At 44.1% G+C, this 20,276-nt stretch overlaps 1 protein-coding gene across 9 annotated transcripts in view; it reads right to left on the reverse strand.

Moving 5' to 3' along the window:
* adgrl2a (adhesion G protein-coupled receptor L2a) overlaps window positions 1-20,276 on the reverse strand; it is a 1,095,933-nt gene that overhangs the window by 615,271 nt on the left and 460,386 nt on the right. For all 9 annotated transcript variants that reach the window (XM_087990388.1, XM_087990387.1, XM_087990393.1 and 6 more), the window contains exon 2: window positions 431-559. The gene's annotated coding sequence lies outside the window, so the exon portion shown is untranslated. The remainder of the gene's footprint in view (window positions 1-430; window positions 560-20,276) is intronic.

Genomic DNA, 20,276 nt, shown 5'->3' on the forward strand with positions numbered 1-20,276 from the left:
ACTAATTTGGGTCAGCTTAATCTCAAATGGATTGAGTTTCCCCATGTTCACAGCCTCATGGGCATTCTGAATGCATTAATCATACGCATGAAACACTGTGTGACAAACACATAACCTTCAAGAAAGTGTCCCTGTCCACTGTCCTTGTGCACCTCATGAATAGGTGGTTTTACCAGCCAATTCAACAACAATTGTCAGTGATAATTTGGCTAAGGGGCCATAATTCATGAGGAGAGCCCCAACACTGAGGCCGGTCCCTATTTTGAAGTTTTGTCCCGATTTATTTGCACTTTTAGATTTTCATTTAGTGTTGAAGTCCGGATGGGAAGCCCAAGTCAATTCTCTCTCTCCCCTTCCAGCAGCAATTGCAGGAGCTAATTGAAAAGTTACAGCTACCATGATACACAAACAAAACTCGAGTGTAACTTGCCTGAATTCCTAACGTGACGGCAACACAAGTTGAGATCTCCGTTACTGGAAAGTACAGCTCTGTGGCCTTGAATTTGGATGGACTTCTCTCCCTTTGACCATTGTAAGTTTGGAAAAAGGACCGCAAACCCTGGAAAACAGCAGAAGGAACTGTGTAAAAATTTAACTAATTTCATGAGCTCCGTGGCCAGCAGCTATACAAATCGACAAAACTTCGATTTCATACTCACTCGATCAATCAGACTCATTTCCGTGGAAGGCACAAGAGGATTGACAGTGCTCCTTGTAATCAATTCTCCAAGCCTAGTACTTCACTTGAAGCAATTTTCCTCTCTCTGGTACCATGCAAGTTTCTATTTTAATCAGCTTCTCTGTCCACCGAGAAACCTTCAATACTATTAAACAAATATCGGTGGCTCAGTGGTTAGCACTGCTGTCCCACAGCTTTGAGGACCCAGGTTCGATTCTACCCTCAAGCGACTGTCCGTGTGGAATTTGCACCTTCTCCCCGTGTCTGTGTGGGTTTCCTCCCAAAGGTTAGGTGGAGTGACCATGCTAAATTGCTTGTAGTGTCCAGGGAGATGTAGGATAGCTATGGAAAATGTAGAGCGGGGGGATAGGTCGAGGTGGGATGATTTTCAGAGGGTCAGCGTGGACTTGGTGGGCTGAATGGCCTGTTTCCACACTGGAGGGATTCTATATTTAAAAAAAAGGAAGACTATCCAGTATCCCAACAAGTCACATTTTATACAAACTTTCCATGTTTCAAATGGTGAGAAAATACTTCACGGAGGCATATGGCAATGGTGGCTGGGTAAAGGCGGACTTTAATGTAACATTTTAACAGGCAGAAGAGAGAAAAGGCAAGAGAGAGACGTGATGAGATGGAAGGGTTTCAAAGCAAGGGGCCTGAATGGTAAACTCCCTCGGCTCCAAACTCCTCAGAGTCCCATCCAATGGATGGAGAAGATGTAAGACCCTTCTGTTTCTCTCTCCACAGATGCTGCTGGACTTGTGAAGTTTCTCCAGCAATTTCGAGTTTCATTTCAGATTTCTTGTGTCCACAGTTCTTTCTTTCATTTTGGTAACCCAGGCACCCAGGCTGATGTTCTCGGGACATGGGTTTGAATCCTTCCATGGTGTCAAATGGTGAAATTCGAATTCAATAAAACTTTTTTTTCAAAAGCTGTGTAACAATTTCAATTGTGATGAAAACGAAAAGTCTACCTAGTTCCTTTACGGAAGGAAATCTGTCGTCCTTACCTGGTCTGACCTACATGTGATTCCAGACCCACAACAATGTGGCCAACTGTTAGCTGCCCACTGGGCAATTAGGGGATATGCAATAAGTGTTGGTCCAGCTAGTGATGTCCACATCCCCATGAATGAATAAAAATAAATTCAGCACCACTTAGGTTCTTAATAGGCCAACACCCAGCCTTCCCAAAGATTTAGACGCCAACTGAACACATCCTACCTCCTGACTGTTGTCAGTCAGAGACCAGTAGCTCTCCTTTGCTGGCATCATAAAAGCTGTCACTTTTTGTGCACCACGGGCTTTAGTTGGGTTAGGGTGTGATGGGGACCACGAGAAGAGTATTATGATGATTTGCAAAGTCAAGGATGAGGATTGCCTTGCCGGTCCCCCTCCCCACAACCCCCCTGAGCACACCTCTCCAATGTCATGTCTCTTGATGGATCACATGGAGCCTGACTGTGAGGAAGTCCTCGTGAGTAAAATCTGTCCAACTCAATCTTGAAGACACTCAAGGCTGGGTTGTAAAGTACATTGAAGACTGAGACAAACAGATTTTTATTCAGTAACGGAAACTGAGGGTCCCAGGGAAAAGGCAGGAAAGTTGAGTTGAAGATGATCAGATTAGTCAAATGTGATTAAATGGCCTAATTCTGCTCCTATGTCTTTTAGCTTCTGTTAATCCTGGCAGGGTGGCTTTTGGGAAGTGCAGGATAAAGTCCAATTCCCATTTAACCCCCAAGTCACCAGGAAATTCTGATGGACCTGGGGGAGGGGGTGGAAATTGGTATCAGTTAGCCCATCAACTACTATCTCACCCAGAACAGGGAAGGTTACTCACTTCAAAAGAACAAAGAGAACAAAAGAGAAGTACAGCACAGGAACAGGCCCTTCGGCCCTTCAAGCCTGTGTCGATCATCATGGTCTCACTAAACTAAAATATGAACCTTCTGATCTTACACGGTCCGTATCCCTGTCTTCCCTCCCTATTCATGTAACCATCCAGGTGCCTCTTAAAAGTCATCAACGTCTCTGCTTCGACCCCAAACAACTTCATTGCGGGAGGTCTTGCAACCTCCAGGGAAGAGTGTGGCATTTCTTGGGATTATACAGGCCTGTTTGCCATGTAACCAGGTTAGTAATTTATACCCATTAAGTACAGAGTGTAGGAGATGGGCAGCAGAAGGCATGGCTGACAGTGGTGGGATGATTCCAGAGGCAGGAAACAACGGGCAAACCTGAATTAATACAGCATCTTTCCAGGGCATCTCAGAACATCACAAAACCATAAGACATAGCAGCAGAATTAGGCCATTCAGTCCGAGTCAGCTCCCTCATTCAACGAGATCATGGCTGATTTGACAGTCCTCACCTCCACATCCCAACATGTTTTCAGTCGCTGAGCTACTTCCAAAATGCAGTCAGATAGAGAGGAAACCTTACAAAGAAAATCATCCTCTTAGATATGAAAGGAAGTGAAGAAACAAAACAGCATGTACAAACAGTTTAATTTAATGAGTAAACAAGGTAAGAGGACAACAAAAAAATTCAAGCCCATTAATTAAGCACATTGGTATCTTCTTATAATTGGCCCCAATGAAATCTGGCTCGCTGAAGGCTATTTCAAAGGTTCAGTCAATTAAATACAAATAATGGAACCAAATCTGAATATTAAAAAAGTGGAAATCAAAGGACTTAAATTATGTTACAATGTAATTAAAATCAAAACTGCAATCTCGCCACTGCAATCCTACACTGTACTAAGACATCTCATCACTTGTCTGCAGGTTTACTTAAACTTCCAACATCTAATTTCTAATCACTTGACTCAACGCACTTAACAAGAAGATAGAAGCCTCTTCTATCTGTAGGGGTTATGCGACCATAGTGAGTGTATTCTGTTATTATTCCACACCTGTCAGCATATTTCCCGAGTGGATAATGAATTCTTTGCTAAATACACAAGACCTTTCCTATGACGTCTTTGCATATGCCCTAACCTCTCGTACAATATGCATCAATAATGGCTGATGACTCTTCATCTGACAGAGCATCCACCCTCTCCATTAAACATGTGGTTCTCTCTCTCTCTCTGTCTCTGCCTCTCTCTCTCTCTGTCTATCTCTCCTTAATATGCTTGCTGCAGCCTTCTGTGGCCAGCCTTAGAGACAGACTATGATATAATTCATAGCACAGCAAAAGCAGAAATTTACATTGACTAATGAACAAAGGCCAGTTTGCTCAACCAGTCCGTGCCTGTGTTTAGATTCCATTATTCAGTTTCTCAATTCTTTTCTAAAAATGTGATCTTTCTTGTCTCAGACTAAATTGATACCAAACCTCTAGATTGTAGATTTTAAAAAAAATCATTCATGGGATCAGGGCGTCACTGGCTAGGCTAGCATTTGCTGCTCATCCCTGGTTGTTCAGAGGGCAATTAAGAGTCAAGCCCATTGCTATGGGTCTGAAGTCACATGTAGGCCAGACCAGGTAAGGAAGGCAGATTCCTTCCTGAAAGGATGTGTGACTATGCGGCTACTTTAAAAAGATTATCTTGTCCTTGGTTTTTTTGAACAGGGGTTATAGAGGCAGAGGTGCTGAGGAAGTGTTAACACGTTAACAATGGACAGGGAGTGGCCAGTTCTTCCAGTTCAGGATTTGATTAGATGAGATTATTTACAGTGTGGAAACAGGCCCAACAAGTCCACACCGACCCGCCAAAGAGCAACCCACCCAGATCCATTCCCCTACATTTGCCCCTTCACCTAACACTACGGGCAATTTAGCATGACAATTCACCTGACCTGCACATCTTTGGACTGTGGAAGGAAACCGGAGCACCCGGAGGAACCCCACGCAGATACGGGGAGAATGCGCAAACTCCACACAGAGGCGGGAATTGAACCCGGGTCTCTGGCACTGTGAGGCAGCAGTGCTAACTACCGTACCGCTTTCTCTAGTTTTTTTTAGCTGTAGCACACACACGATGTGTGAGTCCAGAAGAGTTGCAAGCTTCAGAAAAGAATTCCTGACGAACTTTCCCTGAAATCTCTCTGGATGTTCCCTCCTGCCTGTAAGAATCTGTGTTTCAATTTATCTTTTTGCCAAGGAGTGTGTTTATGCGATGTTACTGTATTGGAACAATTAATTAGTTCAATTACTGTGTCGAGCTTTCAGTTGTGTATTTCATCGTTAAGCTATTCTAAATTCTGCTTTCCTTTGTTCGTGTTTAACTGTAGTGCTTAAATAAATTCTGCTTTGCTTAAAGCCCAGCTGCATCACACCTGTAATGCCCACTCACACCTACCCTTAAAAGTTAGGTCCAGGCTACCTTCTTAAAATATTTTGAGAGGGTCTGGCCTAGTCCATACAGACATTAGTGAACCCCTCAACAATTGGCAATGGTCATCACTAGAGTCGTAATGCCAGACTTCTATTGAATTCAAATTCCACCATCTGCCTTGGCAGGATTTGACCCCAGGTCCTCAGGACACTTCCTAGGTCTCCAGATAATAGTCTAGCAATAATACTATCAAATCAATGCATCCCCTTACTTAACACACTGGGATACATTAAGCGGGCCTTGTATCAGTATGATGATGAATTAAAGGTAGCACACACAGATTTTTAAAATGCAAAGTGGCAACAATCTTCACTTGCCCATCTTCCACTTTTCAGGTCATCCCATCGAATGCCAATTTCCTGCTCCAATTTATAGGATGGAGTTTAATTACACCCACCACCCACCCTACTTTCTCCGACATAGCTGACAAAACCTGTGCTTTAAATGTTTTTAATGAAGAGATTGATAAAATTCTTGACAATCAAAGGATTCAAGGGATTGGGAAGGAACCTGGAAGTCATCAGAAGACCCCAGATGTCCCGTGAGTGGCCTTCTCCTTTGCACTAGATGGTGTTATTGGTTCATGGAATAAGGGCATCATTAGTTCAGCCAACATTTATTGCCCATCCCTAATTGCCCAGAGGGCATTTAAGAATCAACCACTATATTGTGTGTGGAGTCACATGTAGGTCAGACCAGGTAAGAATGGCAAGACTAAACAAAAAACTGTGGAAGCTGGAGAACCGAAACAAGAACAGATATTGCTGGTGAAACTCAGCAGGTCTGGCAGCATCTGTGGAGAGAAAGCACAGTTGTTTTAGGAAAGGTCACTTGTACTGAAACCATTGTCTTTGCTATATCTCTGTAGATACTTCCAGACTTGCTGAGTACCTCTAGGAATTTTTGTTTTTTTGCTTCTGGCGAGCAAAACCAACGAATCAAGTGTATTTTTCCCTAAAATCGGCAGTAGCTTCTTTGTCATTATTAGACACCAGCCCCCCCACACCACCACCCCCTCCCAATCTCAATTCCAGATTTGTTGTGGAATTCAAATTCCATCATCTACTGTAGCAATATTCAAACTCAAGTCGCCAGAAACTGGGTCTCTGGAATAATAGCCTAGTGATGAAACCACCACGCCACAGCCTCCCCGCCAGTGTAAAGCAAGATTGAATTCACGAACATTCTCCCCTGCTCAATTCTGCTCACACAACGCAGAGTCTTGGAACACTCTGATCAAAGATGAGCAAGAGAGAGAGAATGATAAAACTAGAAGAGAGTGTGTGTGTGTGTGTGGAGGGTGGGGGGGGAGGGGGTGGTGCAGAGAGAGAGAGAGATCAACAACCAATTCCTACACATATTCATCTAACTTCTTTCTCTGTTCCAGTCACTCCCTCAAAAAAAAATTCAACTTGCTGCCCCTTTTCAGATCCATACAGTGCCTGATGTGGGAAACCAGAGTCATAGAGAGCGGAGCATTCAAATTGCCAGAGAATAGGTGGCAACTAGGTGAATACACACAATTAAACTGGCAAGACTTCAGAACAATGCTGGGCCCCCTTTGCTGCTGACAGGAAATGTTATTAATGATTACAGGCCATTTTCCCCTTGCATAAAGGGAATCAGAAGGAATCTCAGTATTTTACGAGTCAAAGCATGGGAATGGATCCAGATAAGCAGATCATTTCATGCCTCCAATGATGAAGAAGGTGGGAGGTTGGGACGATAATATTTTAAAACATTCTTCCCAGCAGCATAGAACCACTTCTTTGCAAACGGCATTGAAAATTACAGCAATTTGTTCTCTTCTCTCTTGATCCATTTGCCACCAGGCAGCCCCTGACTCAATAAATGGTGAACTCTGTGGGGACTGTCACTTTAAGGATCCTCTTCATAACCCCATCCCCCACACCACCTCCCCCCCCCCCCCCCCACCCCCAACACCACCCTTCCCCACAGCATAAGGAGCTGACAATTCAAATCTTCAAATGTCAGCACTCGCACTAAGAGAGGCACAGAATTATTCTCGCTAGGTTATTTTCCCACAGTCTCAGTGAAATGCCTTGTTTTTTTCTGAGGATGATGGAGGTGAGGGGCAGGGGGGGTTGAAGGTTACAGGTTGGAGGTTAGGGGTTGAAAGGTTATGGGTTGTAGACCCCATCAGAGGAGCTTGGGGTTACATTGATCCGAATTGCATTTTCCCTGAGAATTTTATACATAATCCCCCTTATTGGGAATATGCTAATAGAGTCATTTGTAATGACTAACTTTCATTAAATCTTTATTTCGCTGCATACAAAGCAATCTGAGAGATTTAGCACTTATAACCCTTACAATCCATCTGCCTTGCCTTCACTTTCTCCATACAGATTTGGCAGGGGCAGAATAATAAATGAGATGCTTGTCTCAATCCTTTAAGAGAGAGCAAAAGAAAAGGTGACAATTGACACATACATTACAATGAGATTTTCTCTCCCCCATCACACCCCCAGTTCTTATTTTTTAATTGATTGGTCCTCATAAAACTAGCTTCTGTGTTCCAGACTGCCATTATGCTATAAATGACAGAAATTATCTTGCTAATCACTGCCAAAACAACTTGTTCAGTTAAGACAGTGGTGCATTGTTGTGTTGTTCTTAAAAGTAGTCCTTGCCCATTCTCTTCAAATCACCCAGCCCAACCCTAGACCCCTCCAGAACAGTTGTTCCATTATAACCTGAGATACAATAATGGTGGGGACCAATTAACTCCTAACATATTGCTCTGTGCCTTTATTGGTCAGTACATTGAGTATAGGAGTTGGGATGTCATAATGTGGCTTTATAGGACGTTGGTTCGGGGCCTCTTTTGCAATACTGTGTTCAGCACTGCTATTGGAAAGTTGGTGTTAAACTTGAAAGGGTTCAGAAGAAATTTACAAGGATGTTGCCAGGGTTGAAGGATTTGAGCTATTGGGAGAGGTTGAGTAGGCTAGGGCTGTTTTCCCTGGACCGTTGGAGGCTGAGGGGTGACCTTATAGAGGTTTACAAAATTATGAGGGGCATGGATGGGGTGAACAGCCAAGGTCTTTTCACCATAGTAGGGGTGTCCAAAACTAGAGGGCATAGGTTTAAGGTGAGAGGGGAACAATATAGAAGGGAACCGAGGGGCAACTTTTTCACACAGACAGTGATGTGTGTATGGAATGAGCTGCCAGACGAAGTGGTGGAGGCTGGTACAATTACGATATTTAAAAGGCATCTGGATGGGTAAAGGAATAGGAAGGGTTTAGAGGGATATGGGCCATGTGCTGGCAATTGGGACTAGATTAATTTAGAATATCTAGTCATAAGTTGGATCGAAGGGTCTGTTTCCGTGCGATACAATGCCATGACTCTATTGCTGTGAATCAGACAGTGGAGCTAGATATAAGCACAACGGCACAAGAAATGTCCAAGTGAAGTTGAAAAACTGAGGCAGATCAACCACAATCTTCGAGAGTAGTAGGGCAGGCTTGGGGGGAGGGATAGCCTTCTCCTGCTCCTGTTTCTTATGGGACAGATCCGGTGTGGAAAAAGGGCAGGAGGAGGAGGATGAAAGGGACAATGCACGGTAAAGTGGGGATGAAAATAGTGAGGAAAGAAGGAGGTAGAGGAAAGGGAAATGAAAGGAACAAATGGAGTTGTATTTAGATTGCAGCTTTCATATTCCAAGAATGCCCCAAAGTTCCAAATGACCAATGAATTATTTTTGAGGCTCAGTTAATGTCGCAGAATCCGTCCGCTATCCAGGCTTAGGCTGACAAGTGGCAAGTAACCTTCACACCACACAAATGCCAGGCAGTGGCCATCTCCAATAAGAGATGTTAACATCAATGAAAGCCCCGTTGTCAACATCCTGGAAGTTATCATTGGCCAGAAACTCAATTGGATTCGCCATATAAATAAAATAGTGACAAAAGCAGCTCAGAGGATAGAATACTGCGGGAAGTAACTCATCTCCTGATTCCCCAAAGCCTGTCCACCATCTACAAAGCTGAAGTCAGGAATACTCCCCATTTGCCTGGATGGGTGCAGCTCCAACAACATTCAAGCAGCTTAACACTATCCAGGACAAAGCAGATCACTTGACTGGCAACACATCCAGTCCCTCAGCATCGATGCTCACTCGCAGCAATGTGTGTTACCTACAAGATGCACTACATAAATTCACCAAAGATTCTTAGACAGCACCCTCCAAGCCCACGGCCACTTCCATCAATGTGGACAAGGGCAGCAGATACATGGGAACATTGTCACCTACAAGTTCTCCTCCAAGCCATTCACCATCCTGGCTTGGAAATATATCACAGTCGCTGGGTCAAAATCCTGGAATTCCCTCCCTAAAGGCATTGTGGGTCAACCTGCAACACGTGGGTTGCAGTGGTTCAAGAAGGTGAAAGTGAGGACTGCAGATGCTGGAGATTAGAGTCGAGAGTGTTGTGCTGGAAAAGCATAGCAGGTCAGGCAGCATCCGAGGAGCAGGAGAGTTGACATTTCGGGCAAAAGCACTTAATCAAGAAGGCAGCTCACCATCATGTTCTCAAGGGGCAAATAGGGACGGGCAATAAATGCTGGACCAACTGGTAATGCTGAAGTCCCACGAGTGAAATAAAAACATGGCAGTCAATGTTGACATAGTAAGATCCAATAATAGCAATACGAGGAATGGCTACTTCAGCATATTCAAGTGTGGTGGCAACTCAAAATATCTCACAAGACATAGGAATGAGGAAAATGCTGGACAGAAAAAAGGAATCAAGTTCAGAGGTAAACAAAATTGAACAGAATGACTTGAAGAGGCTTCAAACAGCAAGGACACAGTTTGCAAGGCACTGGGATGGAACATTATGGAGTAAACAGTGCTTGAAACAAAAGCCACTAATGATGAGGTGGACGGTAATACATTGCAGGACTGCATGAACAAAGGATGTAAGGCAAAACTAATGGCTTCAAGAAATCAAATACTTAGAATCAGACAAGATCTTTGGAAGATTGCAAAGGAAAGATAATTATGCCTCTCTTATATTACCCTGCAAGGCCTCACTTAGTAAAGAGCCTCATTGAGTCATGTAGTCTATAAGGTTCTGGCTTTGAATCCCTATCTGTATTCAGCAATGACCCAACAAAACAAGAACACTTGGTGGTAAAGATTCAAGTGAGCCACAAATAAAAAAGCTACCGAGAACATTACATTATGAAGGTGTGCTTGATTCTTTGAGTTTGTACATGACAGAGAGATGGATATTTGGGGGAGATTCAATCCAAGTATTCAGGAGGATGGGATGGCAGAATTCCCAGGTGGGTTCTGGAAGTGAATACATTGGCTCACCAATGCAAACTGTGAAAACACACAGGGAGGAGTTGGTGGCTTGGTGTGTGGGAGATGGTGGTGTGGAATGGGAAGATAAAACTGGACCTCCCAATGTTTTAATGGTTTTCAAACACCACCCTAACAGAATATTGCAATTGAGATTGCATCTTTACAACTTGACATCATGATCATAAGCCACATGGAAAATAAAGCATGTGATGAAGTTTGAATGCTGACTGAGGTGAGAGGTTACACAGGAATCTTGGCCAGAGTATATTTGAATTGGCTTTCCAACAGGAGCCAAGCTGGTTGCTTTCACAGATGAGATGACCGAAAGATAGAGGTAGGTCTGATGGACATGTTAATGGGATAGCTGCTGAAATGGAGCAAGGAAGGGAATACAACTGGCTCTAACAGCCCACAAGAGGGACTGGGGTAGAGTTTAGCCTGGATTCCCATTACAGATCATTGCTCAGCTACTCTTAGGATGTACGATGTTGAGAAACAGAAGAGTCAGAAGCCCCACGCCACTAATGCCCCCAAACACACAGTCAAATGGCTGAATGCATGAAACAAATAGATTGGATAAAATACCAGGGGCTTCAGGTATCTATAGAAATAGGCACCAGTAGAAGAAGAAGCAGCTGAAGATGTGGGGCCAAAGGAGAGCGCGATAACCAACAGTCACACCTTCGTCTCATCATTTCCCATCTGTTGTCTTATTTTTACAGCAAAGCAGCAATCAGGAGGAAACCCGGTTACTGAATTCTAACAGCTTCTGCCTTGGAACCTGGCGCTTGCAAGTTTTTTCCAGTTACCAGCACATCACTTTGCAAACATCAGCAAAGTCAACCGATCATCAGGATGAAGAGCTTTTGCTCGAAATGTTGATTCTCCTGCTCCTCGGATGCTGCCTGACCGACTGTGCTTTTCCAGAGCCACATTTTTTGACTCTGACCTCTGGCATCTGCGGTCCTCACTTTCTCCAAGATTCACTGGTCAAGCTAAAATGATATTCAATGGATCACATCTAAAATAAAGTGAAATAAATACTGAAAGAACTGTGGATGCTGGAAATCAGAAACAAAAACAGAAATTGCCAGAAAAGCTCAGCAGGTCTTGCAGCATCTGTGGAGAGAAATCAGAGTTAACATTTCAGGTCGAGTGAGAAAGGGACCCGAAATGTTAATTCCGCTTTCTCTCCACAGATGCTGCCAGACCTGCTGAGTTTTTCCAGCAATTTCTGTTTTGGTTGCTGTGTTGGAAATATAAATTTAGTCTCAGTAGTGGGGACCGGGAAGCTAAAATTGATTGTCATAAAAACCCATCTGGTTCCCTCACATCCTTGAGGGAAAGAAATCTATCTTTACGTGGTTCTGGCCGACATGGGAGACTGGTTAGCAAGGTTAGATATTATGGACTACAGGGAGAACTAGCCATTTGGATACAGAACTGGATCAAAGGTAGAAGACAGAGGGTGGTGGTGGAGGGTTGTTTTTCAGACTGGAGGCCTGTGACTAGTGAAGTGCCACAAGGATCGGTGCTGGGTCCTCTACTTTTCAGCATTTATATAAATGATTTGGATGTGAGCATAAGAGGCATAGTTAGTAAGTTTGCAGATGACGCCAAATTTGAACGTGTAGTGGACAGCGAAGAATGTTTCCTCAGATTATAACAGGATCTTGGATCAGATGGGCCAATGGACTGAGAAGTGGCAGATGGAGCTTAATTTAAATAAGTGTGAGGTGCTGCATTTTGGGAGAGCAAATCTTAGCAGGACTTATACATTTAATGGTAAGGTCCTCGGGAGTGTTGCTGAACAAAGAGACCTTGGAGTGCAGGTTCACAGCTCTTTGAAAGTGGAGTCACAGGTAGATAGGATAGTGAAGAAGGTGTTTGGTATGCTTTCCTTTATTGGTCAGAGTATTGAGTACAGAAGTTGGGAGATCATGTAGCGGCTGTAAAGGACATTGGTTAGGCCACTGTTGGAATATTGCGCGCAATTCTGGTCTCCTTCCAGAAAGATGTTGTGAAACTTGAAAGGGTTCAGAAAAGATTTACAAGGATGTTGCCAGGGTTGGAGGATTTGAGAGCTATCGGGAGAGGTTGAAGAGGCAAGGGTTGTTTTCCCTGGAGCATCGGAGGCTGAGGGGTGACCTTATAGAGGTTTATAAAATCATGTGGGGCATGGGTAGGATAGACAAAGTCTTTTCCCTGGGGTCGGGGAGTCCAGAACTAGAGGGCATAGGTTTAGGGTGAGAGGGGAAAGATATAAAAGAGACCTAAGGGGCAACCATTTCACGCAGAGAGTGATTTGTGTATGGAATGAGCTGCCCGAGGAAGTGGTGGAGGCTGGTACAATTGCAACATTTAAAAGACATCTGGATGGGTATATGAATAGGAATGGTTTGGAGGGATATGGGTCGGGTGCTGCAGGTGGGGCTAGATTGGGTTGGGATATCTGGACGAGTTGGACGGAAGGGTCTGTTTCTGTGCTGTACATCTCTCTGACTCTGTGTGATTTCAGACCTATAGCAATGTTGTTGACTCTGAATTCCATTCAGCGATAATATAGTCAGCCATCCAACTCAAGGGCAATTAAGGATGCACATCAAATGCTGGTCTTGCTGCTGCCATCCACATCCCATGCAGGAAATTGTTTAAAAATTTGATTTAACAATTTGCGGTCTTTAGAAAGGTTTTATAATCATTACTGAGAAATCCACTGAGTGTTGCACATCTGTCCTTATGCAAAGGTCTGGCATGAGCCAATGCCACAAGAACTCTTGCTAGTGTTGAATAAAACAACTGCAGTAATATAGTGTGAATTCATTGATAATCCTCAAAAGGCAGGTTGGCTGGCGATGGTTGTTAGATTTATGTAATACAAACACTGGTACTAGTTTTATGGAAGTCAAGAGATCGTTGTATCTCTCCTTCACTTGACAAGAAAGATACTTGTGACAGAGACCAAAGCAGCACCAGGCTGTGGCAGAGTACAAGTAATTTTCTTCAGAGATTCAGCTCTTTCCCTCGCCACAGGCGCATCCATAGATCACGTTATTGAAAGCAGTGATGACAGAAGAGCCTATCACCCCGGCAACCAACCATCCCCTAAGCTTGCAGTTCCAAAGATAAACTTCACTACCCTTCAAGCCTTAAATTGGCAACTGCTGAGAGGAGCTGATTGTGCTTTGATAGAAATCAGCCTCTTGTCAATGACGGCAGCCGAGACATGATTAAATAGATGACCACAGTTCCTCCAGTCTCAGGAACAGCACCATGCCCCCATCCTGCCTCACACCATCCAAAGATCACTCTTAAAGTTGAGAATTTTACAAGTTCTGGTTCAATTGCATTGCCCAAAAACCAGACCTACCAAAGTGCTGCCTACTCTCTGGCACTGCACAGGAATTTAAGCATTAATTCTTTTTCCACAATATTCACTCACAGGATGTCGGCATCTCCAGCTGGGTCAGCATTCAATGCCAATCTCTAGTTGCCCAGAGGGCAGATCGGAGTCAATCACATTGTCAAGGATCTGGAGTTATATGTAGGCCAGACCAGGTCAGGATGGCAGTTTCCTTCCCTGAAGGACATTTGTAAACCAGATGGAATTTTCCAACAATGGATTCATTGTCACCATTAAACTCTTAATTCCAGATTTTTGTTTGAATAAATTCAAATTCCACCACTTGCCATGGTGGGATTCAAACCTGGGTCCCCAGAACATTACCTGGGTCTCTGAATTAACAGTCCAGTGATAATACCACCGGGCCATTGCCTCCTGTCAGAGCATAGCTGTAGCAACCCAGGAAAAAGAGAATTCATGTTAAGGTTCCCAAAATATTAACAATATATACTGAAAATGCTGGAGAAACTCAGCAGCTCTGACATCTGCAGAGAGAGAAAGGGAGTTAGTGTTCCAAATTAGATTACTCTTCATTAGAACTGATTTCAAAGAAGAGACATATAAGATGTAAAAAGATTATCTCAATCAGAGCAGACAAACCAAATTTAACCAACTATCACCTGCCTGAGATCAAAACTAGAGAAACACTGAGCCTGACAAAAGACAGAAGATGTTCATTGTAAAGTTGCCCATTCAGCCTCCCTCTCAAAGCGAAATAATATAACTGGACACCGGAAGGGCGCAAAAAAAAATCACAGGTGTCTCTGCAAGGATTGGTGAGAGTTCTCAAAACTCATTATGATACCGTTGCAATTTGATTAAAATATACTTAACTGAACAAGGTAAGTAAACACTTGGAATGAAATTACCCAAAAGTGCCACAAAATGTTTCAGAATCGCCCACTTACCAATCAAATTGTAACATAAAAGTTAAAATTGCATGAAATGCACCAGTCACTAATGCCCACTCCAGTTTCTAAAACCGAGTAGAGAGGCAGACTTCACTCGGAACCTGTTTCATGGGGTGAAGTTCAGATTGCCTCACACACACAACCCTAATGCTAGCTCCTTGTAGTGGGGGAGGGGGGAAAGGCATGTGCATTCTGTAGCATCCAAGACTTTCAGCTGGGATTTTCCTGGAGGTTAATGGTAAGATGGGAAGGAATGGAATATGAAAGTTGACTACAGCTGAGGCTTGCCTATATGTATTGGTTATTAAAAATAACCCAGTGCCTACAGAATAGATCATATATGGCCTTGCTCAGTTTAAAAATCCCTTTCTTCCACATCACTTAGCAATGGCAATGCCAGGAATCCAAAATTACCTTGTGCATTAGAAGAAAGAAATCAACATCACTGGTTTGGACATCACTGGAAAGTCCAGACCTCTAAATTCCAAGCTGGTCACCCTCAATGAGGTGATCGCAGTTTTATTCCTGAACCACTGCAATCCCTGTGATGTACATACATCCAGAATGCTGTGAAGGAGGGAATTCCAGGATTGTAACCCAGTGATAGTGAAGGAATAGTAATATATTTCCAAATCTGGTTGCTGAGTGGCTTGGAGGGTAATGTGCCAACATTGATGTCCCCATGCATCTACTCCCATTGTCCTTCACGTTGCTCTTATAGGAAGGATGTTGTGAAACTTGAAAGGGTTCAGAAAAGATTTACAAGGATGTTGTCAGAGTTGGAGGGTTTGAGCTATAGGGAGTGGCTGAATAGGCTGGGATTACTTTCCCTTGAGTATTGGAGATTTAGGGGCGACCTTTATAAAATCATGAGAGGCATGGATATGGTAGATAGCCAAGATCTTTCCCGAGGGGTGGGGGAGTCCAAAATGAAAACACATAGGTTTAGAGTGAGAAGGGAAGGATTTAAAAGGGACCTAAGGAACAACCTTTTCATGCAGAGGGTGATGCGTGTATGGAATGGGAGTTGGTTGTCCTTTTCTTCCTCTCTAGTGAATTCAACCCAAACTCTGGGTCAGATATGTGGATGACACCTTTGTAATCATTAAAAACACAGAAATAGAGAACACACACCGGATCATCAACGCCACACTCACAGGAATCTGATTCACTAGAGAGGAAGAAAAGGACAGCCAACTCCCATTACTAGACGTGATGGTACAGAAAACACCGAACGGAGAATTCACCACAAAGGTATACAGGAAAGCCACACACACAGACCAAGTCCTGAACTACGAAAGTAACCACCCCAACACACACAAAAGAAGTTGTGTTAAGACACTGTTCAAAAGGGCCACAACACACTGCAGTACACCAGAACTGCAAAAAGAGGAAGAAGAACACCTCTACAATGTATTCGCCAAAAACGGATACCCGCGCAATTTCATCAACAGATGCCTAAGGGAAAGACAACGGAATGAGGACATTCCGCAACCCAAAGGACTACATCAAGAGCATTTCCGAACTGACAGCCAGACTACTGCGACCACTAAGACTCATAACAGCACACTCACCAACAGCCACTCTCAGACAGCAACTCACCAGAACGAAGGACCCGATACCCAGCATGAGCAAAACCAATGTAGTGTACAAAATCCCATGCAAGGACTGCACAAAACACTACATAGGACAAACAGGAAGACAGCTAACGATCTGCATCCATGAACACCAACTAGCCACGAAACGACACGACCAGCTATCCTTAGTAGCCACACACGCAGATGACAAGCAACATGAGTTCGCCTGGGACAACACTACTATTATAGGACAAGCCAAACAGAGAACAGCCAGGGAATTCCTAGAGGCATGGCACTCATCCACAGATTCAATCAATAAGCACATCGACCTGGACCCAATATACCGGCCACTGCAGCGGACAGCTGGAACTGACAACCGGAAGCGGCAGAGACAAACCACTACAAATGCTGGAGGAAACATCACAGAAGCGCTTCACAGGAGGCTCCCAAGCACTGAGGATGTCACCGAGACAGGGGACGAAACGTCTGCAACACAAATTCCCAGTTCGGTGAACAGAACCACAACAACGAGCACCCGAGCTACAAATCTTCTCAGAAACTTTGAAAATGCTATACACTGCTGCCAATGTGCATCATTGGTGAACAGAGTGAATAATGGTGGTCAATGGGCCATCAAGTTTTACAATTTCTCAAATAAAATTACTGGAAAAGCTCAGCACGTCTGGCAGCAACTGTGGAGAGAAATCAGAGTTAATGTTTAGGGTCCGGTGACCCTTCCTCAGAACCCAGAACAACAATTTATGTCATGTGGCTGGATGGGGCTGAGCTTTTTAAGTGCTGCTCTAATACGAAACAAAGAACTAAGGTGATCAACATCTGAAGTAATGATAGAAATTGCTGGTGAAACTCAGCGGGTCAGGCAGTATCAATGCGGAGAGAGCAGAGTTAACGTTTCTGATCTGGTGACTCTTCATCAGGACTGTTCTGAGTTTTGCCAGCAACTTCTGTTTTTGTTTAAGTGCTATTACATTTCCATCGTTCAAAGAAAATTACACGGATTTTGTCTTATGATATATTTGTGTCAAATTGAGTCCAACTCCAAGACCCACTCCCTGATATGAGCAAGTCTGCTCTCTCCCTCAGATTAGTTATGGCTGAAACTATCTGTGCATGAAAGAGGATGTTGCTGACAATGCGCCGAAGGATTCTCAGGGAAAAGGAGAAAGGACATTCATTGTGAAGACAGTTATTCATCACTTGCACCCACCCTGATTCACCTGGCAACGTGAAACAGGTACACAACCTTCCACTAGGGGTCACTTCTGACCCAAAAGATGGGAAACAGCTTCAGTGAAATCTTTAGTTACAAACTGGGTTTCTGTCACTGTGATTTCTAAAGCGTTGGCTTTTCTTTATTTATTTATTCAGAGGAGGTGAGCTTCATCTGCAAAGCTAGCATTTGTTACCCATCCCTAATTGTCCTTGATAAGATAGTGGAGGTGTGGTAGTGGTCGTGTCCTTAACTCTGAGCCAGGGGTTTGGGTTCAACTCCGTACTGTTCCAGCAATATGTAATAACATCTCCAAACAGGTTGATGGGGACACATTTGCAAGGTGGTGGTGAGCTGCATTCTTGTGTTGCGGTGCATACAGCCTGATGCCCCTGCACCTCAATCTTTGGCATTTGCATCCCCAGCTTGATGACATGATCAGAGGTTTGGGGATGGGGCGGGGCTGCAATTAACCAGAAGTGCGGGAACTGGGTGGAAACCTACTTTATTTCTTCTTACTTTCCAACATTAGCGAAGTGAGGTCTTCATGTCAGCAATTTCTACAAGGATGTTGCCAGGGGTGGAGGATTTGAGCTTTAGGGAGAGGCTGAATAGGCTGGGGCTATTTTCCCTGGAGCATTACAGGCTGAGGGGTGCCCTTATCAAGGTTTATAAAATCATGAGGGGCATGGATAGGATAAATAGGCAAGTTCTTTCCCCTGGGTGAGGGAGTCCAAAACTAAAGGCCACAGGTTTAGGGAGACATTTAAAAGGGACTTGAGGGACAACTTTTTCACGCAGAGGGTGGTGCGTGTGTGGAATGAGCTGCCAGAGCAAGTGGTGGAGGCTGATACAATTGCAACATTTAAAAGGCATCTGGATGGATACATGAATAGGAAGGGCTGAAGAAGGGCTTATGCCCAAAACGTCAATTCTCCTGTTCCTTGGATGCTGCCTGACTTGCTGCGCTTTTCCAGCAACACATTTTCAGCTCTGATCGCCAGCATCTGCAGTCCTCACTTTCTCCTCTGAGAAGGATACGGGCCAAGTGCTGGCAAACGGGACTAGATTAAGTTAGGATATCTGGTTGGCGTGGACGAGTTGGACTGAAGGGTCTGTTTCCATGCTGTGAATCTCTATGACTATAACCAAACCCCCGGTAAGGACTTCAATCACTGCTGACAGAATGGTGAATGGTGAGGCATACTCACCAAGTGGGATGCACATCAGAAATGCCCACGAAGGGACACTGGACAATTCTTGGGGAGACAGTCTCCAGCCAGAGGTGTGCAGTGCTTGATAGAGAGACCTGGCATCAGGAAGCGGGGAAGTCACTGAGCACCACATCGGTGTCCTGGCTGCTAACTACTGTCCTCCATTAACACCGCCCACCCCCATCATCATCTCCGGCCATCACTGACCCCGTGGTCAGGCCTCCAGTGATGCCCCAAGGCCTCAGGTGTACTGAACATAGGCTGCAGCCATTGTTTCCCTTGAGGACACCAGGTGAGGTCCTAGATACCATGGAAAGACCTGGCACTGCCTGTTAAGTGCCTGAGTAGAAAATGAAATAACGTATCTCCTCAAAAATAAAAAGGATCTTACTGTTTTAAAGCCTGCAGCCAAGACCCTTGTCATTTGCAAGCAATTGAGACCCTAGAATTCGGTTATGGAGAAAGATTCAGGGCTTTGACCCAGCAAACAATGAAGGTGTGATGATATATTTCCAAGTCACATTGCTGTGTGGCCTGAGGGATCAGTTGCAAATGGCATTCTGAGTTGCTCTCACTCAGTCAGACCTCGCCCATCTCCTGCTCCCCACACCATACTCAACAGAAAATCTCTCTCCCTGCACATTGTGGGATGGAATCCCAAAGCTCCATCACACTCTAGGAGTGCTGTCAGGATGCTGCCTTCAGCCTCCACAGCCCCAGGGGGATGAATGTCTGGAGTCAATCATTTGAATAAGGTACAGCAGGACAGCTGGTGCACTGGGCCTCAGCATAGCAGAGAGAGTGAGAAACAGGTTCCATCTGAGAGAGGAACTAAACGAATCAAAAATCATTTGGGCAAATCAGCCGCAAACACAAATGGACCTCATGCTTCCCAGTGGATTTAAATTTCAATGAGATTGGTTCCAGATAAATAAAGGAAGCACACAACTGGGCTTCAGTTGAAGCCCTCAACAGTAATGATGCAGAACTTCCCAGTGAGAGATTCTGTGTTGAAAAAGAATAAACTCTGACCACTTCCGGATACACAGAAAATTCACAAAAATTCCTGATCTTGTTGCATTCTTTGATGGTGTCTGAGACAAAGGGAAACTGAGAAAGAGCGAGTGTGAGGGCAAGTTTGCTTGCATGAATGAGCATGAAACAATGACAATGATGAAAACAGGGGTCTGTGTTCACTGCCGTTGCAAATAAGAACGTACTAAGTTGCATTTACATAGAATGTCATTTCTTTCTTCTCTTCCAAGCTTCCAACAAATGCTATCGGGAACAAAAATATGCTGTTCTGAGGAAAGGTTTATTCGACCTGAAACGTTAACTCTGATTTCTCTCCACAGACGCTGTCAAACCTGCTGAGCTTCTCCAGCAATTTCTACTTTTGTTTTTGTTTTACAGCATCCGCAGTTCTTTCGGTTTTTAAATGATATCTGGGCTTTTTCCAAATGGAGGTTACTTTCCACAATCTCAAAAATGCAATTTTGTAGGCAATTAGCCTCAGTCCATTCTCTGTTGGAGGGGGGCACTCAGCTCAAGGGACACCACTCTGCATCAAAC

The sequence above is a fragment of the Chiloscyllium plagiosum genome, unplaced genomic scaffold (assembly GCF_037043375.1).
Source record: "Chiloscyllium plagiosum isolate Xiang-an unplaced genomic scaffold, Cpla_swu_hap1 HiC_scaffold_9, whole genome shotgun sequence".
NCBI classification, from domain to species: Eukaryota; Metazoa; Chordata; class Chondrichthyes; order Orectolobiformes; family Hemiscylliidae; genus Chiloscyllium; species Chiloscyllium plagiosum.